The sequence below is a fragment of the Papio anubis genome, chromosome 19 (assembly GCF_008728515.1).
Source record: "Papio anubis isolate 15944 chromosome 19, Panubis1.0, whole genome shotgun sequence".
NCBI classification, from domain to species: domain Eukaryota; kingdom Metazoa; phylum Chordata; class Mammalia; order Primates; family Cercopithecidae; genus Papio; species Papio anubis.
This window is the reverse complement of record NC_044994.1, coordinates 55,397,469-55,424,053: the sequence shown is the minus strand read 5'-3', so window position 1 is coordinate 55,424,053 and position 26,585 is coordinate 55,397,469. Positions and strand designations below refer to the sequence as shown.

The 26,585-nt window shown below is 37.9% G+C and overlaps 1 protein-coding gene and 1 long non-coding RNA gene across 3 annotated transcripts in view; one reads left to right on the top strand and one right to left on the bottom strand.

The window, feature by feature from the left end:
• PHLPP1 (PH domain and leucine rich repeat protein phosphatase 1) overlaps positions 1–26,585 on the bottom strand; it is a 288,094-nt gene that overhangs the window by 211,248 nt on the left and 50,261 nt on the right. The window lies entirely within an intron of this gene.
• LOC110741817 lies at positions 22,302–26,311 on the top strand. Its single transcript, XR_002518740.2, has 3 exons — positions 22,302–22,389; positions 24,228–24,272; positions 26,268–26,311. It is a non-coding gene; the product is annotated as an uncharacterized LOC110741817 (long non-coding RNA).

Sequence of the window (26,585 nt, the reverse complement as noted above, 5' to 3'; positions counted from 1 at the left end):
TAGCATTCACTGGAAATGATAGTTTGCAGCATAAAAAGAGGAGTTTGATTTAGTTACTCTGATTAGAAAAACATATGCTTGCATTTGTAATAACAAAATCTGCTTGGTTATAGGAATCTAAACTGTAGAAAAATAGTTGTTTTCATTATTTCTTTATTCAGAAAGAGAGAAAATGTCTCCAGGAAAAAAAGAAAAAAAAAACAGTGTTCTCATTAATTAGCAGAGCAATAATTATGGTTATGAAAGAAAAAAATGGGTACTAATCCAATTTACCTAAGGTTGCTTTCCTTCAAGTCTACCTGTTAACTGTGTGGACTCTTAACCTTCCAATGACAGTATCTGCAATGATTAATTAGTCATTTTAATAAAGAACACTATTTCCTATGAAGACAAAAGTCTAAAGTCACATCAGAAGTTCCCTAATGTTGTAAATCCAGCCTCAAAAAAAAGTCAATGACATGAAGCTATACTATCTTGCTATCCTAACGCATTTCATGATGCTCAGCTAATAAATTTAGAGTATTTGTTTAAAGATCATAAAAAACAGCAAGAACATTCAATGATGCAGCAAAAGAGCTGTCATATTGCTGGCAGGAAATTCGATCTCCCCTTGTAGCTTGAATAAAGTCAGAAGCAAAGCATCCCTCTGCAGAAGCAAGAAAAGCCAAGCAAAACCGCAAGAGAAACATAGTAGGAAACTTTCATTTGGGGTCGATGGCAATTCTTAATACTTCTACATTTTTAAAATTATATTCAAATAAGCATTATGGAGTAGAATGGAAATTTTACATAACATTTCAGGAGGAAACATGTGGCTACACAGTGCTGTCAGGCTAGCATGCCTGCTTCTGCTTCTGCTCCCACCCTCCAAGCAGATGAGCAAGTCTCATTACTGACTTTTTGCTTGTAAGTATAAACTATGTATCTGAACAGCTTGTTTTCAAGCAAATCCAATCATCCCACAGAAATTTTTAAAAACTACAAATCAACCACTAATTATTAAGCGCTTGCTAGGACAATAATGAAAGCACGCCTGTCTTTGCTTGTCTTGGGAACTGTCGGAAAGAGCCTCTTAGTGCTCCAGGCCTTTAAATCCAAACTCCTGCCAGGTCTGTCGCCGGCTCCTCAACTCAGCACACCGAAAATAAAGCCAGTCTTCCTCCCTGCAAAATCAGCTGCCTGTCCCATTTCTGCAGTAGTAAACAACATTCTCCCAGACTCATGAGTTGCAAAACCTGGGGTCACTTTTAAATACTCCCTCCCTCTTTGCCATGTATATCCAGTTAACCAGTTCATCCTGAAGAATCATCATAGCATCTCTTGTAGCCATCCCTTCCTCTCGGTCCCCAGACTCAGATTCTTGACCTTAACTCCCACTCAACTAATGGCAACAGCCACATAACTACTCTTTCTGTCCAGTTTCTTCCTACCACATACCACCACCAGCATGCATGCCACCACCAGGAGTCATGGTAGGTACCTTCGTTTGTTCCACTTAAAGGCTGTGACTTTTTATAAAACATTTTAAATCCTGATAGCTGCTGACAGTAATATTAATATATTGGCTTTCCTAAACTTGGGAGTCATGTGGTATTCTAGATTACTGAGCTTTATAGATGTCCAAGAATTTATTCTTCTGGCAATATATTTTACTTCAATACCTTTGAATGTCATAACTTGTCCTGCCTTGTCAAAAATCAAATAAACAGCAAGTACCTTTTCTTGATGGCCTTAGGTCATCATCATTATGGGGTGATATTAGAGTATAATAAATGATATTCATAAAACATCCACGGACACTACTGAGGTCCCAGGTTGCTGGCTTCCACTTTATGAATGCTACTTTTGATACCACCTCCCATGTGTTTTATTGAAATTCTGTAGTGTCTGTTTGGGCTGCTTAGAGGTCTTTTTTTGCTAGCCTCCTGGCCTAAGGTTGTGCTTGCAACTGATCGCTGACTGACAACCAAACACTAAATAGGTGAGGTGTGCCTATTTATTTAACCTTCTTATTTATAAACTCTTACCTTTCCAAATTTTAAAAAAATTCATGGAAGGCACTGACACTCCTTTATGTAATCTGTATTACCTGTTATTCCTAGCTGTTGTTCCATCATCAAAATAGCCCATGAAATCACTAGCGTCACACACAATTTATCTTTAAAAATTAGCTGGAAAATAAGTATACTTAGACACAGACCTATCAAGCTCATTTAAGAAAAAGCCAAAGAAAATGTGTTACTGTGAAAAGCATCAAAGGTTTCCATGTTTACTTTCCTTATACTCATGTAGATGAATATGCATATATATGTATATATTAAATCGGTCTCAGGTGCAGCCTTGAACTACTTGCCTTCATCACTCAGAACTTCCCAGCCATAGAACTAAAAAGGTGCATTCCAAACAGCATCAGGGATTTGCAGCATAAAGAAACAAAAGTCAGATAGAGCAAGAACTTGGAGTTAAAAGTATGGTACCTAGAGACTAGGCACCAGAGGGCAGAAGGTTTATGCTGTGTGAGAAGACACTGATGAAGAATGGAGGGAGTCAGTCCCCAACCCCTGCTGCTGGGCCTCCCTACTGCACCTACATCATTGAGGCAGAGAACAAGGTATTTCACCTCTGCAAACAATCTTTTTAAAAATAGCCCAGAAAATTCTGGGAACAATTCAGATGTTTTACAAAGTCTGAGATGTATTTGTCTATGTGACTCTTCAAAAACAAAGTCATTGTTCTTAACAACTAAGTCTGTCATTTGATCAATACAGCCACACACACAACATACACACACACACACACACACATACACACACACACACACACACACAGAGCCATCTGAGATTTTTTTTTCAAGCAACGATTCTTTTAAGGCAAAAATGTCACCTACTTATATGAAAATGCTCTCTGCTATCGTTTGTTTCTGTGGAAAACAACAAAATCTTACATATGATTCACTAATGCTTAAGGAAAGAAATCACCCAGCATAGTTCAGACTCCTGAAATATTTTCAGCTCATCTTGCTCCCCCACCCCCTGCGTGCTCATCTGACATCAGTGTGGTTCTCCCTGCCTAGTTTATTGCCTTGACACAAAGCCTTGATGTGGCTTTGTTTAATTTAGCTTTATGGGCTTCCCTGCCACAACATTAACAACCCAGCGATGGGAAAGGAGGCAAGCCACTTCCATTGCAGGTTTAAGGTAGGTTTTTTGTTTTGTTATTTTTAAACACACCTCTTATTTGCTAACAACAAGATGAAAGGGCCTGGTAGAACTGGTTCCCTTTGCACAATAGAAAAACAGACATAAGAATACAAAGAGATGAAAGAACATTAGATATAAGAAATATATAGAAAAAGAGGAGGGGAAAAAAGGCATCCTGAGTAAACCATCTTTTCTCTGGAATCTAAAATACTCTGTTCTTGGTTTATCCGACCAAAAAGAGAAGTTGTACGGTATAAAGGGTTTGGTATGGTAATTTTACAACTCGAGATTGATGTTTTGAAAAACATAAGATATACAAGTTTTAATTACAATTTATGGTGACACACCTTGGTAGACTGAACAAGAACAGCTCTTTGGCAAAACAAACAAACAAACAAAACACAAAACCCTCTTACTACCCATCTATTTTTGAAAGCACACTTGAATTACATAAAATGGTGCTCTGTTATAACCAGCACACTGAAGGAAAAACCTTTCACCTTTTGCCAGAAGACACAATTCCAATATAAATTGAGAAGGGAGGGACTGATTTCTAACTTGTCCCTGGTAATTACAGTGGGATTACATATGCACTGCAAGTTCTGCTTAGTCTCTACTGGGCCTGACAACAGTCATCCTTCTCTATTCCCACCATTCTAGTCCCTGCTTTCCCACCTTGGCTCATTCAGAAAAATACAAGTGTGCCAAACTACAGGACACCTGGGCAGTGAAAGCGGATCTGCCTCCCGGAGATAAAGCCTAGGGGTTCTCGGTTAACAACCAATTCAAAGGAAGGAATTTAAAGAAAACAAACTTAAAAGGGCCTCTCTGCTGCTGAGCCTCAGGAGACCACAGCTTCAAACAGATAGAAAATGCTATTAGCATAATGTCTTCATTGATGTATTATTGAAAAAATCAAATAACATAAAACAGACATGAAATGTTTATGACAGGATACTGAATGAATACAGTGCCACTGAGGTCTGATAAAACTAGCAATATTCTCCCAAAGGCAGCAGACTTGATAAAGACGCTGAACAGGGCAAATGTACTCTTATCCATTTTCCACTTGTCTAGCACTCTGGCTCACCCACACATCTCCATTCCTTCCGTAAAACACGTCAGTGAAATCCGTAACACCGTGAGGTCCCCCACTAGTACACACAGCATATTCCTATCCCCTCCCCCGCTGCATAGTCATGCTAATTGTACTTGTAATTATATTATTAACAATATTTACATAGACCAGTGAAATATGAAGGCAAAGTAATTTCTGTGAAAATTAAACTGAATGCTTTGGAGAAACTCAGTCAAGTGAATCAATTAATGAAAATACCAAAATAGGTTCAGAATGAAACTGTAAATGGGAAAAGGCTAATAAAAATCTGTACCCTGGTTCCGAGGCAAGAACTAAAATAAAAATTCCATTCCTGATTCCGTCAGCCTCGGAATATTAAACTAGGAATTGCTTTTTGCTCCCCTCAGTTCTGGCCTTCAAAATAATGCTTTAGGTCGGGCACGGCAGCACTTTGGGAGGCCAAGGTGGGCGGATCATCTGAGGTCAGAAGTTCGAGATCAGCCGGGCTAACATGGAGAAACCCTGTCTCTATTAAAAATACAAAAATTAGCCAGGCAGTAAGGGCATGTGCCTGTAGTCCCAGCTACTTGTGAGGCTGAGGCAGGAGAATCGCCTACAGGAGGTGGAGGTTGCAGTGGGCTGAGTGTACCATATACAGATAATTGGGGTTAGCTATATTTCAAAAATTGAGAGCAATCTGTTAAGCTAAAAAGAAAAAGAGGGGGAAAAAAAGCATCCTGATTAAACCATCTCTTCTCTGGAATCCAAAATTCCAGAGAACATTCAGTTTTTTCCCTGCACTCCCGCCTGGGCGACAAAGCGAAACTCCGTCTCTAAATAAATGAATGAATGCATGCATGCATGCTTTAGAGGTATTCTACACCTCTCTGCCTCTAGATAAAGTCTAGGATGAGGAAAGTATTTGCAAATTTATCTTAAACATTTTATATTCTCCTTTAGCCAGCTTTTTCAATTAACTGACCAAATACTCGTTCTAATTATATTACATCAGAAGTTTTATACTAAATAAACAGCATAAAACCATTGCAAAAAACGAAGACAAATGTCATTACTTCTTTGGCACAACTGGCAGCTTTTAGAAGAGGCAGTTCACAGAGTAGACTGTGAACCTTTTACCAAAATCATTCTACTAAGTGTAGCTAATATTAAGAGCAAGAGCTTAGGACAGCCTTTAAGTGTAGATACAGAAAAAGTCAATGACTTTATTCATTTGCTTTCTAAACAGCATTCTTAAATTGCAGATGACTTTTTCTCCTTAATATTGATCAAGAAAATCAGATGTTTGAATGAAAAGTTTGTTGCAAAAAGAACATACAATGGGAACAGTAACTTTGAAAATAAGGCAGTGAGATTAGTAACTTACCCAAGGTCACAGAGCTAGGAAATAAAACAGTCAAGGCAGTCTGATGCCATGGACTTAACTCTCAACCAAAAGTAATAATGATAGTTAGGATCACAAAACAAAGCAAAACAACAACAACAACAAAATGAAGATGGTGATAATAATAAATGATAACCAACTTGATGGTTCAATTCATAAAGCATCAGACTCATCCGTCTACTGGAGAGGGCCTGTAGACCTAGAATAAAGATGTTTATCATTTAAAATACCTATTATTCCTTAGACTGCAAGGAACACTTTAAAAACTCACTTTTACCTGTGAGCATTAGCCACAGATGACTATATTAAGAAATGTAATGTCTCTCTTACAGAAAGATGCTCTGGCATCAGTGTGCAGAAGGGACTAGAAACTGAGGAACCACACTGGAGGCTATCACTGTCTGGTTAAACTGACTATAAGAAATTAATGACAATCTTGAGTTAAGGCAAGGATAGAAAGTCAAAGAGGGAGATAAGAGATCTATTTAGGAAGTAGTCATCTCCCTATGAGTATTTACCTATATTATTACCTATAAATTATTACAGTTATTGATTAAGCACTTGTTGCAGGTCAGGCACTTGGCTATGGACTGAAAATATTCGAATACAATTCAGTTCAGCTTACCACTCTTCCCCCTGCACGGCCCACTGCTGTTTCCTTACCTCCACAATGTAACTGACAGCATATTCCTTTTTTACTTAGGCCCCAAATCCAGCATGAATGGTAATGACCCAAGAAAAAAACAATGCCAAAATTTTGGCAAAATGGCACAGTGGGCAGTGGATGGAGGAGGCCTTTGGCATTAGGAAAACAACTTTTACATTACACTTTTCTTGCCTGTAAGGAAACTTTTTTTCACAAACAATTTAAGTCTATATTAATGCCATTTTCTTCTCCCCAGAAAGATGTTACTAATCTATAAACAGTACTGAAATTTACAATCTAGGTAGATCAATCTTGCCCAACACCATCTCTAACAGCCACAGTACAAAGGTAGAGAAACCAGCCTTATTTCTCTATTTCAGTCCTAAGGTACTGCTTTGAATTTCTGTTTTTGCTCTAACAAACAGAGCAACTGCTTCTCCCTCTATAAACTACTCTCTCCTTTCCTGAATGATGCACACAGCAGGAATCTTAACACTGCTTCAGATGTTACATAAATTCTCCCTGTCCTTCTGAGGATGATACAAAGAGTCTTAAATGGCTCTTTATCTACTGACTGTGACATCAGCGTTGGCAGCCACAGCACTATAATTGTTTTGGGGGAGAAGCACTGCATATCTCTGAGTGATCACATGCATTCTCTATTCCCTCCCTATCAGCCAAACACTGTGTTTAGTGAACAATATAAACAATACATCAATTACAGTCCTTTAAAATTGAGAGTCAAACAGAAAAACATACCAATTATCTGGTTTTCTATGTTTTATAACAACCTAATTTTGGAGCTATGATTTCATTGTCTTCATTATAAATAAGGAGTTTTTCAAATTATTCTTACCTCCTCTAGCATTTATGCTATATTAACCTTTTTTTCCACAAATATCTATATATCTTCTGATTTCATGACTCATTTTGTCCTGAACAGACCATGCTTCAATTTCTCAATTATGGCAACTACGTCAAAAAAGAAACCACAATTACTAAATACAAAAAAAGGATACCTATAATCTTCTGTGATTTAAGTGTCAGTGAAACTAGACTTGTGCTCTATTCCAATTCACTCTCAAAAAAGTTCAATTAGGACTAAATGAAACGACCAAAAAGTATAGTCCAAAACGTTAACACATACTGAAGCAGGCTACATATCTGCAAACAAAATGAGGTTTTATTAGTGATAATTCTCCCATTTCTTCAGCACACAGACAGATGTGTGGCTTTAGCAGTTTCTGATTTTGCACCACTCACTTAAATGCAAGTTGGCCTTCACTGGAACTAGCTTAGCCCTTGAATTTCTCTTCCTTCTGAAGATGACAGCTTATGGGTATGGCTACAAAACCTGTCATGACTTATCATAGTACACCAACTTCTATTACCCTCCTCAGGCCGAAAATAAGAATTCTGTCCCTGCTTCCTTTCTATTAGCCTTTGGGATGAAACTATTATAGTAGAAACTTTACAATCCTCTGTTAACTCTCACTATTGACATTTGGGGCCAGATAATTCTTTTCTGAGAGGCTGTCCTGTGTATTGTAGGATGTTTCACTGTCCAATGACAAATGCCAGAGTAATCTCTCTATTTGTGACAACGAAAAAGTCTCCAGATGTTGCCAAATGTTCACGAGAACCACTGCTTTAGACTTACCCCACTGTCTGTCTGCCCCATGTGAAGTCTAGGATGAGGAAAGTACAACCAGGGAATGAGAATAACTTCAAAATTCTCCCCATCGTCTTGAACCTTAAAGGTGCACAACCTTGGAGGTCGTGAGCCTGGGTCTGGAGTTACGAGTGCTCTGAGCTGTAGCCCAGCAGCTTCAGCTCTGCCTAGCTAGATGGCAGACACTAGGCCCTTCCCTGCTGTGGCCATCTTGCTTCTCACTCTCAGGCCCTTTCTTGAATGAGAGACCAGACAAAAAAAAGTTTTCTAAAAGTCAACTATAAATTCAGTATTGCTTTTTTACTTCCCTTATGTGTACTGCTGTGCCTACAGTCAATCATTTCACCCCATAAGAAATATGATTTAATTAGGTTAAGGCACAAGTTATTAGGCTGTATTCCAAACATAAACTGGTAGCTGTTCTAAGAGAAAAAAAAAAAAATGCATCAAGAAGAAAAGGCAAAAGAAAAGCTTTTCTTCAAGGCTTCAAGTGTCCCCTTGATAATAGTGCTATTCATGGATCAGAAAAGATACTCATTTCATGAGTGCTGCACAATAGCTTCTTGTTGTAATAACCATTACAATATAGCATTTACTGAAAGGCTTGTGGGCCGGGCGTGGTGGCTCACGCCTGTAATCCCAGCACTTTGGGAGGCTGAGGCGGGCAGATCATGAGGTCAGGAGATGGAGGCCATCCTGGCTAACATGGTGAAACCCTGTCTCTACTGAAAATACAAAAAAATTAGCCGGGCATGGTGGCGGGTGCCTGTAGTCCCAGCTACTCGGGAGGCTGAGGCAGGTGAATGGTGTGAACCCGGGAGGCAGAGCCTGCAGTGAGCCAAGATCACGCCACTGTGCTCCAACCTGGGCAACAGAGCAAGACTCTGTCTCAAAAAAAAAAAGAAAGGCTTGTGGGGAGCAGAATCAAGACTTAGTAACTATAGGTGATTCACTTTTTTTTTTTTTTTTAACTCTGAAAACAAATACTCTTAACTCACTAAGTTTTAGAATGAGTACCATTGATGGGTATCATTTCTATCTTCTGGTAAGAAGAGTATTTTATTGGTCCCTAAGCTACTTAAAGATTCTCATAAACTCTCATCAAAGTGATTTACTTATGAGAGCTGGAACCAATCCAAACTATGGCTAAGTGTTTAAAACATTATAAAAGTAAATAAATTAATTTTACTCCAGCACAAACAGATGTGAAAAAACAGACCACTGGAAGTCAAAAAACAAATAGCTCTTTGCCCCGAAAGCATCTGATCTTAATCTGTCAAAAATTACCACTGCATTGCCCTTGGCTATGCCATCTTTAACAACACCAAGAGTCATTACCCCTCGTTACTTCTCCCACCCTCAAAGAATTTATAGGTAAGAATTTATAGGATAGGAGATTTATCCCTATCACTTAGGGATAGATACTAAAGTCAGTGAAGAATAGAATAAAATCACATATTATTGAAATTATTGCTGTAAATTCCTTCATTTGTGAATTCTGTCACATATACAACACTTATAGTTAATATAAAAGATGGAGTGCATGTAGCTGAATTCATGTAAATTAAATTTGTATATGTCTGCTTTAATTTCTTGTAAATTAAATTTGTATATAATATATACTAAGATAGTTTTAAGCAAGAATATATATGGCAGAGACAGTCCCATTATTTATTATTGAATCCTTCACAGTAAGTCACATCTTTTCAGGTGATAATGTTCTGTGGTAACCCTGAATTATTCCACCCAATTAAAAAATCCAATCGAGTTAAACTATTACATCTTGCTCCTTACACCTTAGTCTATATCTGGTGCCTCTGTTTTCTCTCCACGACCCTCACTTGGTCCAGCAGAAGAGGCTTGCTACGTGTTCACAAATACAAGCAAAAATTAGGATTAGGAGACACCTGCTCAGGCAGACTCATGCCTCTTGGCAGACACCCTCCAGTTGAGCAAAAGGAGCATCAGTAAAGTGAAGAAGAAATAGGAAGCAAAGTGTTTGTGTAAATATGTAACAAAGACAAACCCCTTTGGCATCTGAAAAGCATGAAATCAAAAGTATGGCTGAAAGCATATCATTACAATAGGACTTAAGACAACAGAGAATTCATGACCATAACCAAAAAAGAATGTGAAACAATGACAAGTCACTGAACCTCCAACACTGCTACCAAGTGTAATTTCTGATAGAGGCAACTGGCACTTTCTCACAAAACTTTTATTAGTCACTAAAACAGTTTCTTAGGGGAATCTTCATTCCAATCAACATGACTTACAGCTAAAAATTTCTCATATGTATTCTAAGCTAATGAAAATCTGGTGAATATAGGCCCTTTTTAAGAAAATACAATAAATCAAAGTTATCTTCATGAAGCTATGTTTCTAACGAACATGCAGCATTAAAACTGGAGCTTAAAATGCAGAAGAAAGTTTGACTATAAATTAAAATCACACACACATTTAACATAATTAATTTGGTGAAAACAAAATCATCCCATCCCAGGTGGGAGGGTAGAGATATACCTCTAACCATACTGGTTTTCAGGTGGAGCCAGAAAGAGGAATACAAAACCACTCCAGATCCCCAGTGACTCTCACAAGTGAAGGTGCGAGTCAGAGAAACAGGCTGCAACAGGTCACCAGGGCAGGAAGGGCCTGATGTGGAGCCAGGAGCCAAAACTAAGAGCCCAGTGATAGAGCCAGGTTAGACAGGAACAAGACATAGCATTTCCAAACACGTAAGGTGAAGCAGACACTTGTCTGCTGTCCATGGCGAGGCCCTGGTAAGCAGGTTAGGTGAGCAACCCGCATTAAGGCAAGTCATGAAATGGAGAGAAACTCTGTCCAAAGCCACATCAAAGTTATAACCATTTAGACTGACATACAAACTTTTCTAAAACCATCAATTATTGAGTATTTACGAAGCACTTTATATACCTTATCTAATTTACTTAAGCTCTTCTAAAAATCTTATGAGGCAAATATAAAATTTTAACAATTTTTAACTTAAGGAAACTAAGATTTAGAAGAGTTACATAGTTTTCCCAAACTCATATAGTCAAATAAGTGGTAAGGCTAACCTTTAAGCTAAGGCCTTTTGGATTCCAAAGCCAGCGTTCTCAAGAGTAAACCCAAATGTCTAAATGCATGCTTTTCCCATTTAAACACACAACCTGAAAAGTTAAAGTTACTGGCAGCATCTTGTTGTTAAGAGTTCCACTGGTATTGAAAACTGTGTTACGTATCACACCAACCAGGAAGCTGGAGAGGATATGAGGTATCATATAATATGAGGGAATCCAAGGACCACAAGGTGTATTGTTGAGATGTATCCGTATACAGTAAGGAAGATTCCTTAATCAAAATGCTGCCAGCACATGCAAATAAAGAATTTGACAAACTACAGCAGAGGTTCTCCAAGCATGGTTCTTGGATCAGCAGTGATTAAACTAAGGTCTTCTTGCAAATCCAAGTTCTCAGGTCCCACTCCAGATCTACTGAATCAGAAACTCAGGGTGGGGAGCAGCAATCCACGGTTTAACAAATCCTAAGATGATTCTGATGAACACTGAACTACAGAATACAGAATGGAACATTCAGCATTCTATAAGATTTCTTAAAACTGATACATATCTAATGTCAATGAAGAATGATATGAACCTTAAGTAAAACTGATGTGCTAAAGTAGTACATATGAGGCCAAGTCCATTATAAAATTCTCAGATGATTTCCAAAGAAGAAAAAGGTTGAGATCCTTGAAACTATGAGAAGGCCAAATAAGTATCCTGAAGACAAACCTTTATTATCTACTTAAATAACAGTCAATTTTTAAGTCGATATGCCCAATAAATCATGTACACTATTTCTTACTGCAGCCACCACCAAAAATAAAAACAAACAAAAACTGAAATAAACTAGACCACTTCTGAATCCTTCAGATGTTTTAATGTTCAGTTAAGTAAAACAAATTTGACTATTCATTCTTGAAAAGCATAATGATAACTGGACAACTATCATATATGCCACATGCCCATACAACCTATAAAAATTCCCACCAGTGCAAAATGACTGGTTCTGGCCCAGAATTACATAATTATACACTGTTAAAAGAAGACTAACATTTGAGACAATTTCACTCAACTCTATTATTTTATAAATTAGAGAACTGAGGGCCAAAATATTCATGTGGACAGTTGGCTACTGGCAGAACTAAAACCAGAGGCTGGGCTTCCTGACCTCCAGCCCCGAGAGCTCTCAATCTACCAGCCTGCCTCAGCCAAGCTTTAACTCAAAAAAACAGAACACATGGCTTAATGATACTTCAGCAAGTCCCAAAACACTTCTGGAATTAATAGAAACTTAAAACCAAAAGAAGACTATTATTTAGCTACATTAAAGAATTGATATGAAGAGAAATCATGGCCTGACAAATTGAATACGAGACAGAACCCTGTAATCTGCATACTAGCCACAAAAGACAGTATCTGTTTCTACCATAATTAAATTCTATACTATGTAATGAAAAGATGAATCAATTATTGAGTAATTTAAACAGACAATCATATCAATTAGTACCTGTTTAGTCACAAGTTGTTTTTGACTGTCAGTTACTTCAGTGAGGATGATAATACAGATGACATTCATCCCTCTGCACACTTACCAAGCACCTGCTGTGTGTCTCCAAGCACCGGGATACTGCAGTGAGTGAACCATACAGCAAGGCAACCACTCTCCTGAGGATTACTGACCAACGAGAGGCAGGGTGACAAGTACCATGGAGCCAGTTAAAATAGTGTAACGGAATAGGTAACTAGAGACGAATGGAGACTGCTGAAGATCGCTCTGAGGAGGTGACATTTAATATGAAACCTGAAGAAAAAAAAAATCTAAAGGTCTGGAGAAGATGATTACCCCCAGAGGGGACTACAAATACAAAGGCCTAAGGACAGCGAGCACTTTCATGCTCAGGCAGAGTAGCAGAAGCAAGGCTACCAAGGCGAGGAGGGGTAGGAGATAAGGCTGAGGAGGGCAGGCCTAGGAGGGCATTCGTATTTCATTCTAAGCACAATGGGAAACCCCTGGAAGGTTTTAAATAGGAGCACAACAGGATCTAATTCCATATGAATACAACAAAATCATTACAAATTTTCAATAGCCTCTGAGTTTATTACTCCAGCCACTATCATTCCCTGAATTAACGATATACAAGCCTACGGCGAACCTCCTGGGACCAGAGAAGTCAGAAGGCTTAACTTAAAATATTTCCAAAGGATAATATGAGCAAACACGCTAAAGAATGACTCAAAATCTATACCACATCACCAAGCTATAAACATTAATCAATAAACTAACAGTTACTCCACAGACTAAATTATTCTATCTCCTGGATATTTACGTAGCCTGTATACTACCTTAGAACAGCAGTAATAACAGTTTTATAAGGTGTCTTTTGGAGCTCTACTTTCATGTAAAAAAACCTTTTAAAGAATAAACTTAATTTGAACACATGCTTCTATTATTTCTAAAAATATGTAATCTTACGCTTAGATAGCTATGTCTCAGAGCAAAACAACAGCAAGGCCCTGATGGAATAAGCACGGTATACAATAAGTCAGAGAGAGTTCAGAATAATGAATTTATTCTGAATTTATTCGTACCATCCTCCTCCATCACATCTTCCACTGCCAGTTCAACAGAAACTACTTCCGAAACTGAAGGCTATATTTAGTCTTCCAGATTATTCTCTTTAAATTAGCCCCTCTAAGTATAAAATGATTTTTAAAAACAACATAGCACCCAAAAATTATTGGCTGCCCAGTCTGCCCTTGAAGTCAATGATTTCCAATGCTGTCTTTTTAATTGCCAAGGTTCCTCAACTATTCCCTCAAAAAAAGTCTCCTGTATCCCAATGGTCTGGAAGGTGCTGGGAAGAATATCAAAGGTAATACATTAAAAAGAGTTCAATCTAACAAAATAATGACAATAGAATGCAGTAAATATAATACCAGAAGTTATGGCTAAGTCCTCCAAGTTAGGGATTGATTAATTCTTTACATAGAAAACTGGCTGATTCACTCTCTCCTTTTCATATGGTGTGACATGGAGATTCCATCAAGTGACAGCACCTAGATTTAGGCAACTCTTGGGAAGCTGACAGTTATTGAGGATTTTTCAGCACAGTAGTAACATGAATGATTGGAGTAATTTTAGAGTAATAACCTATGGCATTATGGCATTGTGGAAATAGATTGGAGAAGGCAGACATGATATACAGGACCTAATGAGAAGCATATTTTAATGTGAGGGACAAAAAAAAACAAACGAGGGATTGAACAAAAATAGTCTAAAAGAGAGTCCTTACTGGTTGGGGGAAAGGGGTGAGTCCTTTCTAAAACAGAAATCCATGACAAGTGATATAGAGAGTGAGGGAAAAAGTAAAGTCAAAAATGGATCACAGACTTAGATATGAGTTAAAACTACAGAGCTTCTAGAAGAAAACTCAAGAAAAATCTTTGTGACTTTACAGTAGGCAAAAAATACCTCACAAATTAGACTTTATAAAATATTAACTTCTGCTCTTCAAAATACACCCTTTAGATAATATGTAAGAAACACATAATAAAATATATAAGTAATAATATAAGAAACCACAGAATAGGATAAAATATTTTTCAATACATACATATACCTAATGAGGACTAATATCCAGCATATAAAAAGAACTTTTACAACTCAGTAACAACCCAGTAAGAAAAATGGGCAAAAGATCTAAACTCACATTTCATATATGAAGATACCTGAATGGCACATGGAAAGATGCTCAAATTCATTCACCATCAAAGAAATGCAAATTTAAACCCCAATAAGATACCACTACAAGTTCATTAGAATGGCTCAAATTTAAAAGATTAACACCAAATACTGTGGAGAATGTAGAGCATTTGGAACTTTGAAACACTGCTAGTGAAAATGCAAAATAGTATAAACACTTTGGAAAATGGTTTGGCAGTTTCCTTTAAAATTAAACAAATATCTACCATTGGGTTGCTAAATATTTAACTCCTAAAAATAAAAATATATGTTCACAGAAAGTCTTGTACACCAATGTTCATAACACATTATTCATACTAGCCAAAAACTAGAAATAGCCCAAGTGTCCATCAATAGGAGAATGACTAAACAAACTGCCACGTAGTCATACAACAGAATACCAGTCAGCAGGCTGGGCATGGTGGCTCACACCTGTAATCCCAGCACTTTGGGAGGCAGAGGCAGAGGCGGGTGGATCACAAGGTCAGGAGATTGAGACCATCCCAGCCAATGTGGTGAAACCCCGTCTCTACTAAAAATACAAAAATTAGCTGGGAGTGGTGGCGGGCACCTGTAATCCCAGCTATTTGGGAGGCTGAGGCAGGAGAATCGCTTGAACCCAAGAGGCAGAGGTTGCAGTAAGCTAAGATCACGCCACTGCACTCCAGCCTGGATGACAGAATGAGACTCCGTCTCAAAAAAAAAAAAAAAAAAAAAAGGGCACTCAGTAATAAAAAGGAATGAACTACCGAATACAACTTGGGAGAATCTCAAAGTCATTCTACTGAGTAAAAGTGAGGAGATGCAAAAAAAGTGATGGCTCAATTTTGTATGTCAACTTGGCTAAGCTACACTAGGTGTTGGTGTGAAAATATTTTATAAATGTGATTAACTACACTCAGTTGACTTTAAGTAGGCTTCCCTCTATAATGTGGGTGGGCCTAATCTAATCAGTCGATGGCAATAAGAACAAAAACAGATTTCCCAGAGGAAGAGGAATTCTGCCTCAATACTCTAACATAGAAATCCTGTCTACATTTTCAGCCTGCCCTACAGATTTTAGACTTAAAATTACAACATCAATTTCTGTCTGAGTTTCCAGCTTGCTAGCCAGCCCTACAAACTTCAAACTCAAGACTGCAGCACACAATCCTACAAGAGTTTCCAGCCTGTCAGCTTGCCCTAAAACTGTTGGACTTGCCAGTTCCCATAAGCAAGCCAATTCCTTAAAATAAACTTCTCTCTATATATATTTTTAAAATCTCTTTATAGATATATATCTATGCCTATATATAGACATAGATAGGGTATCTTATTGGTTCTCTTTCTCTGGAGAACCCTAATACAGCATTTTATATTTATATGAATGTATATAAATTATGTAATTTATATAAAATTATAGAAATGCAAACGAATCTCTAGTGACTAAAGGTAGATAATGAACTTGGTTCCCTAGGGCAAGGGTAGATAGAGGATAAACACTGCAAAGTGGCATGAGAAAACTTCTGGGGATGACAGAAATCTGTTATATCTTGACTGTGGTGGTGGTTTCACAGGTGGATATAGGTCAAAACTGATCTAATTATACACTTTAAATGACAGTTTACTGTATATAAATTATACCTCAATAAATTATACCTAAAAGTGGACAACTAGGTGAATGATAGTGTCATTAGTCGAGATAAAAAATACATGAAGAATACATGCTGAAGTGGATTTGCCTTCAGTCACACTACACTGTGGTTGTATTGAGATATCCTGTGGTAATGTCAAGAAAGCCAATGAATATATGAGTTTAGACCTGAAAAGATAAATGTGAGCTGAATGCAGCTTTGGGAGTTGTCTACACAAAAGTAATGAGAATGGCTAGGGATAGATTTGATGAGAACAAGACAGCAAATAAAGAAAAAGAATGTCTTACAAGTGGACTGGGCGCTGTGGCTCACGCCTGAATCCCAGCACTTCAGGAGGCCGAGGCAGGCGGATCACCTGAGGTCAGGAGTTCAAGACCAACCTGGCCAACATGGTAAAACCCTGTCTCTACTAAAAATACAAAAAATTAGCTGGGCGTGGTGGTGGGCGCCTCTGATCCCAGCTACTCGGGAGGCTGAGGCAGTAGAATCGCTTGAACCTGGGAGGCAGAGGCTGCAGTGAGCTGAGATGGCACCACTGTACTCCAGCCTGGGCAACAGAATGAGACTCCATCTCCAAGAAAAAAAAGAATGCCTTATTAGTGTCCCACAGATTCTGCTATTGGGTCTTTTGTGACCTGAGGAATGCAGTTTCAATAGAGTAGTAGGGTTGAAAGTTGGACTGAAATCAGTTTTAGAAATAAAAGGAAATTCTTTTAAAGTGACCATGGTGATTATGGGTTATTTTTTTTAAGACATTAGCAATAAAAGCAAGAGAAAAGGAGGTCGATAAATAGGAATGAGAACTAAGAAGGGTTTTATTTTTTGCTTTTTTTGAGAGGTATTTCTGTTTGTTCCCATTTTGTGGGCTATTCATTTGATCTGAAATATTAGTTTTGTTTGTACACAGAAAACATTTGAACACTTTTATAGCCAGAAAGAATGAGCCCACAATGTCGGTAAGCTGACACCACAAAAGGAAAGGATAAGGTTTCTAAATGAAAGTCAAGAACACAGATGAAATTGTTACCTTAAATAATCATCTCAATGGGTTCTACAAATTCTTAAGACCGCTTTCAAATTTACTGCAATTTTAAGTGTATATATAATGCCTCTTTTAAAAGAAGGGGTGGGAATCATTATGGTATTAGCTCAGTCAAGGGCAAAGGAAGTGAAGACTTACTAAGTGACCTCTATGTCAAAACCTTTCACAGTTATCATCACATGTAGACATCACAACTTTGCAATCCATTTGTAGATGAAAAACAAGAGGCTCAGAGAGGTCAAGTGACCTTCCCAAGGTCAAAAACCCAATTGGCAGCTGACTAAGGCTCAAAATGAAGCTGATCTGACTTCAACCTCCTTGCACTTCTCCATGCCATGCAACGTGTCTAACAATCCGGAAGTATCACAGAGGAGCAAAAAAAGTTGAATTCTGCTGCAATGAACAGTATCAGGAAAGAAGAGAAAAAAACTGACCGGGACCACATATTATACCTGGCCTTCAATCTATCCAAGCTAATCAGATTTTGGACAATAGGCAGAATGAGCCAATGAATCAGTACATATATCACAATAAGGCTGCTACACAGACTGAATGAATGTTTGTGCCTCCACCCCACAAAAAAATATACTAAAATACTAACCCCTAATGTGATGGTGTTAGAAGTGAGACCTTTGGGCGCTGATTATGTCATGAGGGCAAAGCATTCATATATGGGATTAGTGACTTCATAAAAGCAGCCCCAGAGAGCTGCCTTGCCTTTCCTGACAGGTGAGTACACAGTGAGAAGATGGCCATCTATGAGCCAGGAAACAGGCCTCCATCAACATGGAATCTGCGGGCAACTTGATCTTGGACTTCCCAGCCTCCAGGATTGTGAGAAATCAATTATGTTGTTTATAAAACCACACATTCTATGGTATTTGATAACGGCAGCCTAAACGAACTAAGACAGGGCTGTGTCATTTTCTACCAAATTCACAGCAACATTAGCAATGGCTTTTCAGATTTCAGTTATTTGAGCTTTAACATTTAGGGTAGAAATACACTAAATTTTGGTTAACAACAAACAAACAGAACCTATCCCCCTAACCCCAAAAATATTTTTATTTAGGAAGTTATCCTTCCTAAAAATCTGGCATGTTCTGGAGGCAAAGAAGTATGAATAAAGAAAACACACAAAATAACAACAAGGAAACTTTCCATGTACCCAAAGTTCTCACAACACCCATCTCTGAAATGTACTACTTTATCTCAGAGAGACAAGTAAGGCAAACTATATCAAGGCCATAGGGAAGCTCCAAAAAATTCATGATGTACAAAGTCCAAACAACATTACAGGTTTCGAAGAGCTTTGACAATGTTCCACCTTCTACCTATGGAGACTTGTAGCTAACACAAATGTCCCATTATACTGCTTGATATTTTCCAGCAGCTAAAACCTGTGAAAAATGTTAAAAAGAAAAAAAATTAAGTGGGGCAGGGATCTTAGAGTAGATCCAATTCAGCAGTACCACAAAAACTAGAGTTTAAATAAGGAGACTCTCAAAACTCCAGCAGCCTAGGGTTCCCAGCATGACAAAATCCAAGTCTTTTTTACTCCTGTTGTTTCCCATATTCATCTCTTCCCTTTTGCTTCCAAGAACATCACATACTGCTTACAATCTTGACTGGCCTTCAGCATACCATAAAGGTCCATTGTACTCAATTTTAGAGTTCTTTTTCTGGGGGGATGGGGGAAGGAATTATTTTTTGAGTAGTTCTAACTATATACAAGGATTGTATTTTGTAAATTTTATATTTTCTCGGATACCTTCCAAAGAAAAAAAAGAGAAAATCTTTTTCTTTTGAGAAAGAGTCTTGCTCAGTAGTCCAGGCTGGAGTGCAGTGGCACAACCTTGGCTCACTGCAACCTCCACCAGCCAGGTTCAAGCAATTCTCATCCCTCAGCCCCCCAAGTAGCTGGTACTACAGGCATGTGAAACTATGCCCAGATAATTTCTGTATTTTTAGTAGAGATGGGGTCTCACCATATTGGCCAGGCTGGCCTTGAACTTCTGACCTCATGCGATCCACCCACATCAGCCTCCCCAAGTGCTGGGATTACAGGCATGAGCCACCATGCCCAACTTAAATTTAATTATTTTTAAAAAACAATAAAATTCACTATCTTTCAAGCCAGATGGGTCTACTGGAGCATTTCATCAACCTAAGATATGTTATGGGATCCTAGTGATCTCGCTTTTCCTATATCTTAAAGCACTTTGTATCTCATCACCCTAAGAATTATTTCATTATTACACATCAATTATTGCCAATTACGCTTAAAAAAGACTAAAGAAAACAACAGAAAAATGGAACCATATTTTCCATGATACGATATAATGATGAAATAAATTATTACTATATTATCACCATTTCATTTTCTTATTGCATTACCCAAAATATTACATAATCTTCCAGAAGAGTTTTAGACTAAACATACTAACTTTATAGTCTGCTTTTAGCTTTCACTGAACACAGTTGAGAATTCAGAATTTTTCATTTTCTGCCCAAAATGGCAAAGGGAAGTGACAAATGGAGACACAGCACAGTTAAGTCAGAAGATGAATGCAAACAGACAGATGACAACAAATCTAGCATCAGATTCTGAGAAGAAGGGAGAAGGGAGAAGGGAGGAGAAGGGAGGAGGAGGGGGAAGGACGAGGAGGAGGAAGGAAGAGGGGGGATGAGAAGGAGGAAGAAGAAGAAGAAGAAAGAAGAAGAAGGAAGGAAGGAAGGAAGGAAGGAAGGGAGGGAGGGAGGGAGGGAGGGAGGAAGAAGAAAGAAGAAAGGAGAAGAAAAAACTGATTATACAGCTGAATGTCCCTAATACAGAAATCTGAAATGCTCCCAATCTGAAATGCTCCCAAACCTGAAACTTTTTGAGTGCCAATAAGATGCCAGAAGCAGGCAACGGACATTGTTAACACGGCAGAAGAAGTGCTTATTGATGACAGGTGAAAATGTCTGATGGGCTTATTGAAGGCCTAGAGTAGTGTGCATTCTTAACAGAAGAAGGTATCAATCATACCAGTTTTTAAAATCAAAGAGAGACATCTTAAGATCAAAACCACTGTTAATGACGCAGATGACTCTAGAGGAAACATTTTTAGAAGCCATCCAACAGAAAGCCTCCTCATAACTAGAGGACCCACTTCCTGGTCCCTCAACTGCTTCTGATGTTTCCTCTCTCCTAAAAAAGCACCGTGTACACTAACCTTTTAATCAAAACACAAAGTCATCAGTGTACGGATGGGTGAATTTTTAAACAAAAACACAGCGTTATAGGTGGAGACTAAAAGCCTGCCATTGTTCATTGGGGCTGCTGTTGTTTAACAGATGGTACAGGTAATTCTGTTGATGCTTTTCTGCTTACAGGCTTAGTTACCATGAGCACATTCTTTTTCACTGTATTAATGGTATGTCATATTTCTCACTGTTAAGAACTCATGTGTGAATAAGTATAAGAAAATGATTGCTTAATGGTAGCATAAAAATTCAAAGTCAGGAACAATGGTGATGCCAAACCACCTCAGATGATCCACATGGATGGCTGAGATAGTGACAACTTTGCTTTCTTTTTTCTTTTTTTTTGAGAGAGTCTCACTCTGTCGCCCAGGCTGGAGGGCAATGGCGCAATCTCGGCTCACTGCAACCTCCACGTCCTAGGTTCAAGCGATTTTCCTGCCTCAGCCTCCTGAGTAGCTGGAATTAAGGTGCACGCCACCATGCCCAGCTAATTTTTGTATTTTTTGTAGAGATGGTGTTACACTATGCTGGCTGGTCTCAAACTCCTGACCTCAGGTGATCCACTCGCCTCAGCCTCCCAAAGCACTGGGATTACAGGCATGAGCCACCATGCCCGGCCCATCTTTGCTTTCTAAAGGTTCAATGTATATCATCTTTGTTTCATGCACAAAATTATTTTAAAATATTATATAAAATTACCTTCAGACTGTGTGTATAAGGTGTATGTATAGGAAACATAAATGAACTTTGTGTTCAGACTTGGATCCTATCCCCCAAGATATCTTATTATGTATATGCAAATATTCTCCCCCCAAAAAAATTCCAAAATCCAAAACACTTCCGGTTCCAAACATTTTGGAAATGGAATATTCAATCTGTATACGCGAAATCCAAACTATGAATCTTTAATGAAGACATCCTACAAGGATTTTCTCAAATTCAAGAACCGATGCATCACCAATATATTTCTAAATGCAAAAAGAATGTATGGTGTTCTCATCCAAAAAGTTATTCAACAGGAAGGACTACATGGTGCAATATTCTACAATAAGAATTTGAACCATACCATTTTGCTAAAATGGCCTGTAACAAAACTTCATATTGTTGTTACTGGATTGCAAGCTGACACATGTTAAAAACCAGAGTAGGCCGGGAACGGTGGCTCACGCCTGTAATCCCAGCACTTTAGGAGGCCGAGGCAGGTGGATCACCTGACGTCAGGAGCTTGAGACAAGCATGGCCAACAAGGTGAAACCCCATCTCTACTAAAAATACAAAATTAGCCGGGCGTGGTGGTGCATGCCTGTAATCCCAGCTAGTTGGGAGGCTAGGCAGGAGAAGTGCTTGAAACCAGGAGGCAGCGGTTGCAGTGAGCCAAGATCACGCCATTGCACTCCAGCCTGGGTGACAAGAGTGAAGCTCTGTCTCGAAAATAAATAAATAAAAATAAAATAAAAATAAAAACAAGACTAGCAGGAAATACATGATTTGAAAATAAAAAATATTCATTAGATTGATGATGCTAATTGGCTTTTTACAAACCTAGGAAGAAAAATATGTTGCAAACATGGAGGAAAGATGATTGAAGGCCTCCTTCAACAGAACTATGAGTTGTTCAAGATTTCAAAAAGTTCTTCAAGCTTGGCATTTGATGATGTAAGTACAAGAAGAACAAAAAGTAATGATAAGGTAGAACTTATTAGAGATGTATTTGAAATATGGAATCAGTATTAACAAGATGGAAATGTTCTAGATGCACGTATAACAGTTGATGAACAGTTAGCTGCATTTTAACACGTTACTCATTTTGAATACATCATAGAATAAGAATTTGGGTATGCTATGCTTAAATTCTTATTAAAGTATTCTAATAAAGCTGTTCTCCCTATCCCTTTATTGTTCTGTACATTATTTGTAAAGCGAAAAATGCAGACCCAGACAACAAATGGTAATGGCCTATTTTTCCTGGTATATGAAAGACAGAGCATCTTGGTGACATTTCTGTGAATGTTTAAAAGATGCATTTTAGAAACAAAGAATACATCCTTTGAATCCTAGCATGATTACACAAGAGTTTGTTTAAAATTGTTTATCCTCCCTCCCCACAGCAATCACATCTAGTTATTCTACTCATTTCAAAATCAGAAATCATTTTTTTTTCACTTGGTCAATACTTTTTCTAAAATAAAATGCTTCAAAACAGCCTGGCAGAAACCAGGGATTACATAAAATCCTCTTTAAGAACATTTCTACCTCTGGACTTCTGATTCCACAACACCAAATGATTTAGTCAAGATTTACATCCAATATTCCACTAAAATTCAAATATATTTCTGATCTACACTTTCTAATCACACTTTGTTTCTTTCAGTTAAATAATCTCTGAATGTTTGATATAGAATGCAAAGTGAATGAGCAGTTCTTAATAATTTCTAGATATTAAATGTTATTCTTTTAAGTACTTAGTCTACCTTTATTATTAGCAATCATTTTATATATGATATATTAAACTTTCAATAGTTTATTTCTAATTCAACCTTGATGATCAATGAGGATAGCAGCCATCACTAACAGACTGTCATCCCCACCATCACCCCAGAGAATACAGCATATAAATCATTTGCTTGATATCTATTAACTAAAATTACAATTCTGATAGCTAAAAGCTTACTAAAGCATAAATTGTTTGCTTTTATCCTAATAAAACCCAGTTTCTGGTATTTGCTCTTTGGTCTTTTTTCCCCCCATCTCCTTTTTCACTGTTAGGTAATCATATAATTTCTCCTCCCCACCTACATAATGGTTTGATTATTGTCACTAAGAATGCCTACAGCAGCCTTTTTTCTACTTGCATATTTCTAACATAACCATGTAACTAAGCTCAGCAGAATTATATTCAAAGATAACGAAATTTGATCTGGGTAAGGTTTGGTGACGAGAATTTTCCAATTTATTTTCTCATTTTTGCCTATAATACAGATAGCTATGGTTGTTAAAGAACCTTTTGTAGTACTGTTTCTGTTGTTTACCGAGTAATGTAATTTTTAAACTCATATTCCAGAGAGTTATAAAATAGCCTCCTCCATCGTCAGCCAATGATATCACTGTTGAGCTGTTTTCAATAAAAGTTCATGCTGTACTTCCTGCCTCACAGGTCATGTCTGGTTCCGGTTTTGGATCCTCTCCACTGTATTCAATCCCTTTGGTTCTCAAGGTGGCTACTGACTGATCAGGGGCTTGAAAAAGGCAGACAATGTTGGTTTTTAATTTGTTTTTGTTTTGCTCTAATAGCAGCTGAAATTTTTCATCCAAGTTGTGGCTTATTTGACTACTACATTGCAGTTCTCAAACTTTTAACTTTAGACTTTACTGGATAGTTTCTAAGACAGAAATTAAATTCAGTGTCAATGAAAACAAACTTACAAAACAGGCCTTCTTGGCAACACCCCTCTCCCCAGATATAGAGGTGCTAATGGATTCTCATCTTCTCCTAGGAGCCCTAAGATGACTGGAGCCTCACATCAACTCTCTTTGCTACAGTTAAGTCAATTCTCTTTTCTTAGTTATCTAAGTGCCAGCCAAATACTGCATCTTAGCATTTTTCATTCCAAACCACTTTGTGGATGAAGAGGGCCAGACTGAAATGGGCCACTCCCTGAACTGATTGGTTTTCTGCTATTGTACTCTATTAAACCAGATAGGAAAAAATAAAAGAGCACAATTTCTCTAACACAAAAGCAGTACAGTCAAAATTCTCCCCCATACCTCCAAACACACACGCCACCAGATTCAAACAGCTGTTACCCACTTACCTATTTAGAAATGCAATCAAATATAAATATTTTCAGAGACAGATCAATTCTTGCATTCTAAAACTCCGTGGCAACAGTAATTCCCATGAGTCATTACCTAAGATTTCATGCCTATGCCACAGGCGAGTCATGCTCCAAACTGTTCAATCATTTCATTTAAAGTGCTCAAAAACTGAATTGGGTTTTGCCATATATGGGCTGTATCTTTTCATGTACGGAAGAATGGATCAAATTCAGCAGAAAACTGCAAATGATTTTCTCTCTAGTTTTATACAGTAATGGGCTTATTCTCCCAAATTCTAGGACTTTCTCAAGTGGTAGTAGGAATTGTGGTTTTGGCTCTCTTAAGCCAATGTAAGCACATTTCCCACTGTTCATTAACTGAGAGAAGGGCAAATAACATTGTGGCAGTTTTGAAAAACCGAAGGAATCTCTGTTTTAGTGGTTTCCTTTGAAATTATGTATTTTAACCTTCCCCATTCCTGCTGGAAAATTAATTTTCCTGATCTGATATTGTCTCCTTTCCATATACTGAGATATCATAATACTATGATTTAGGGCCTGATACCAAGTTAAATGTTCAAAGCAAGATATGTTTCATTTGCTATATCCACTCACTGCCACCCCCTCCACCATTTCTTGTAATCCAAGGATCTGGCAGGAGAGTGGCTGGCAGGAGCTAGAATTTAATCTGTGGATGGCAGTTAATTATAAAATAACAGGTCCCAGCTTGTTTCTACTTTCCACCCCCAAGAACATTTATAAATCTATATACATCTGTAGACAGTTTATCTTTCAAAAACTTCTCATTTTAAATTTGTTACCCTCACATAACTCTTAAGAGTTAGTGATTGGTAACTCAATTTTAAAGATGAAGTCTTTGATGTTGAAGTAAAAGAGATTCAATATTTAACACTCTTATTTTTCCAGCCCAAGTTCAAAACCAGTAAAACAGGAGAGCCAGAAAGAAAAATATATATTTATCTGATATATAATATACACCTGATATGTTATATAGAGTGATACAGATACACAGATAATAGCTTTATTACCAATAAAGCCTAGGTTGGAAAAGGTAGCTTAGGTCTATTTCTCTACCTAGTCACAGGTACAGCTCGACAGGTACAGCTCGACAGGCAGAGGCCTCCCTGAGGAGGCCTGCCCCTATAAAACTCACAGCATGAACAAGCACAGCAGAATGCAAGATCTGTAGGAAAGGAGCGAGCTGAAACTAGACAGGCCCAGTTCCTTTTTTCAAACTCAAAGATAAGTCACTTCTACGCCCCTAGGGAAGACTAAAGTGAGGGAGTTTCTAGAGAGGATTATCCCAGTGAATGCCCATCTCATACAAGCATGCAAACATGAAATCAGAAGAAAGAAAGTTCTTCCCCAACACACAGCACCAAGGAACCTCAAGTTGCCCCCAAAGCCAGGCTGACATTCCCCAGTTCCCACACATTGAACTTGCTGACTGAAACATTTTTCCTCTCCACCTATCTAAATCCTATTCATCTTACATTATTAAGATTATCTCCAATTCTCCTTTTCTGTGCAAATATTTTAAGTCACTTACCCTTTTTGAGAACACATGCATCTCAAAAACTACATGCTTTACCCTGCAGATCCACTTAAGCAGGTACATGTAAGCTTTAATAGACTGTAATATGCTGAGAAGCAACAAACAGTGGAGGACCATTAACTCATCTTGCACTCTTCCCTTAGGTACTTCAAGATACATGAGCAAATGGCTTATAGATCCAATAAAGGTACCAATGCATGCACCAAATATTAGTAAAGCTTTACTTAAGCATAAATACAGCTTTAATATTTTCCTCTCATATCCAAATATACTTATTTGCATACTTCCTATTATGCCAGCACCCCTCTTTGGAAACTACCACTTCATGCAATGGGGAGTGACATTAGGGCTGAACTTTAAGAAACATAACTCTGACAGCAATGAGAAGACAGAAAAAGAGAATGACCAGACATCCAAAATGGGATCGTGGCATCGAACATGAGAAGGCCGTGCATACAATA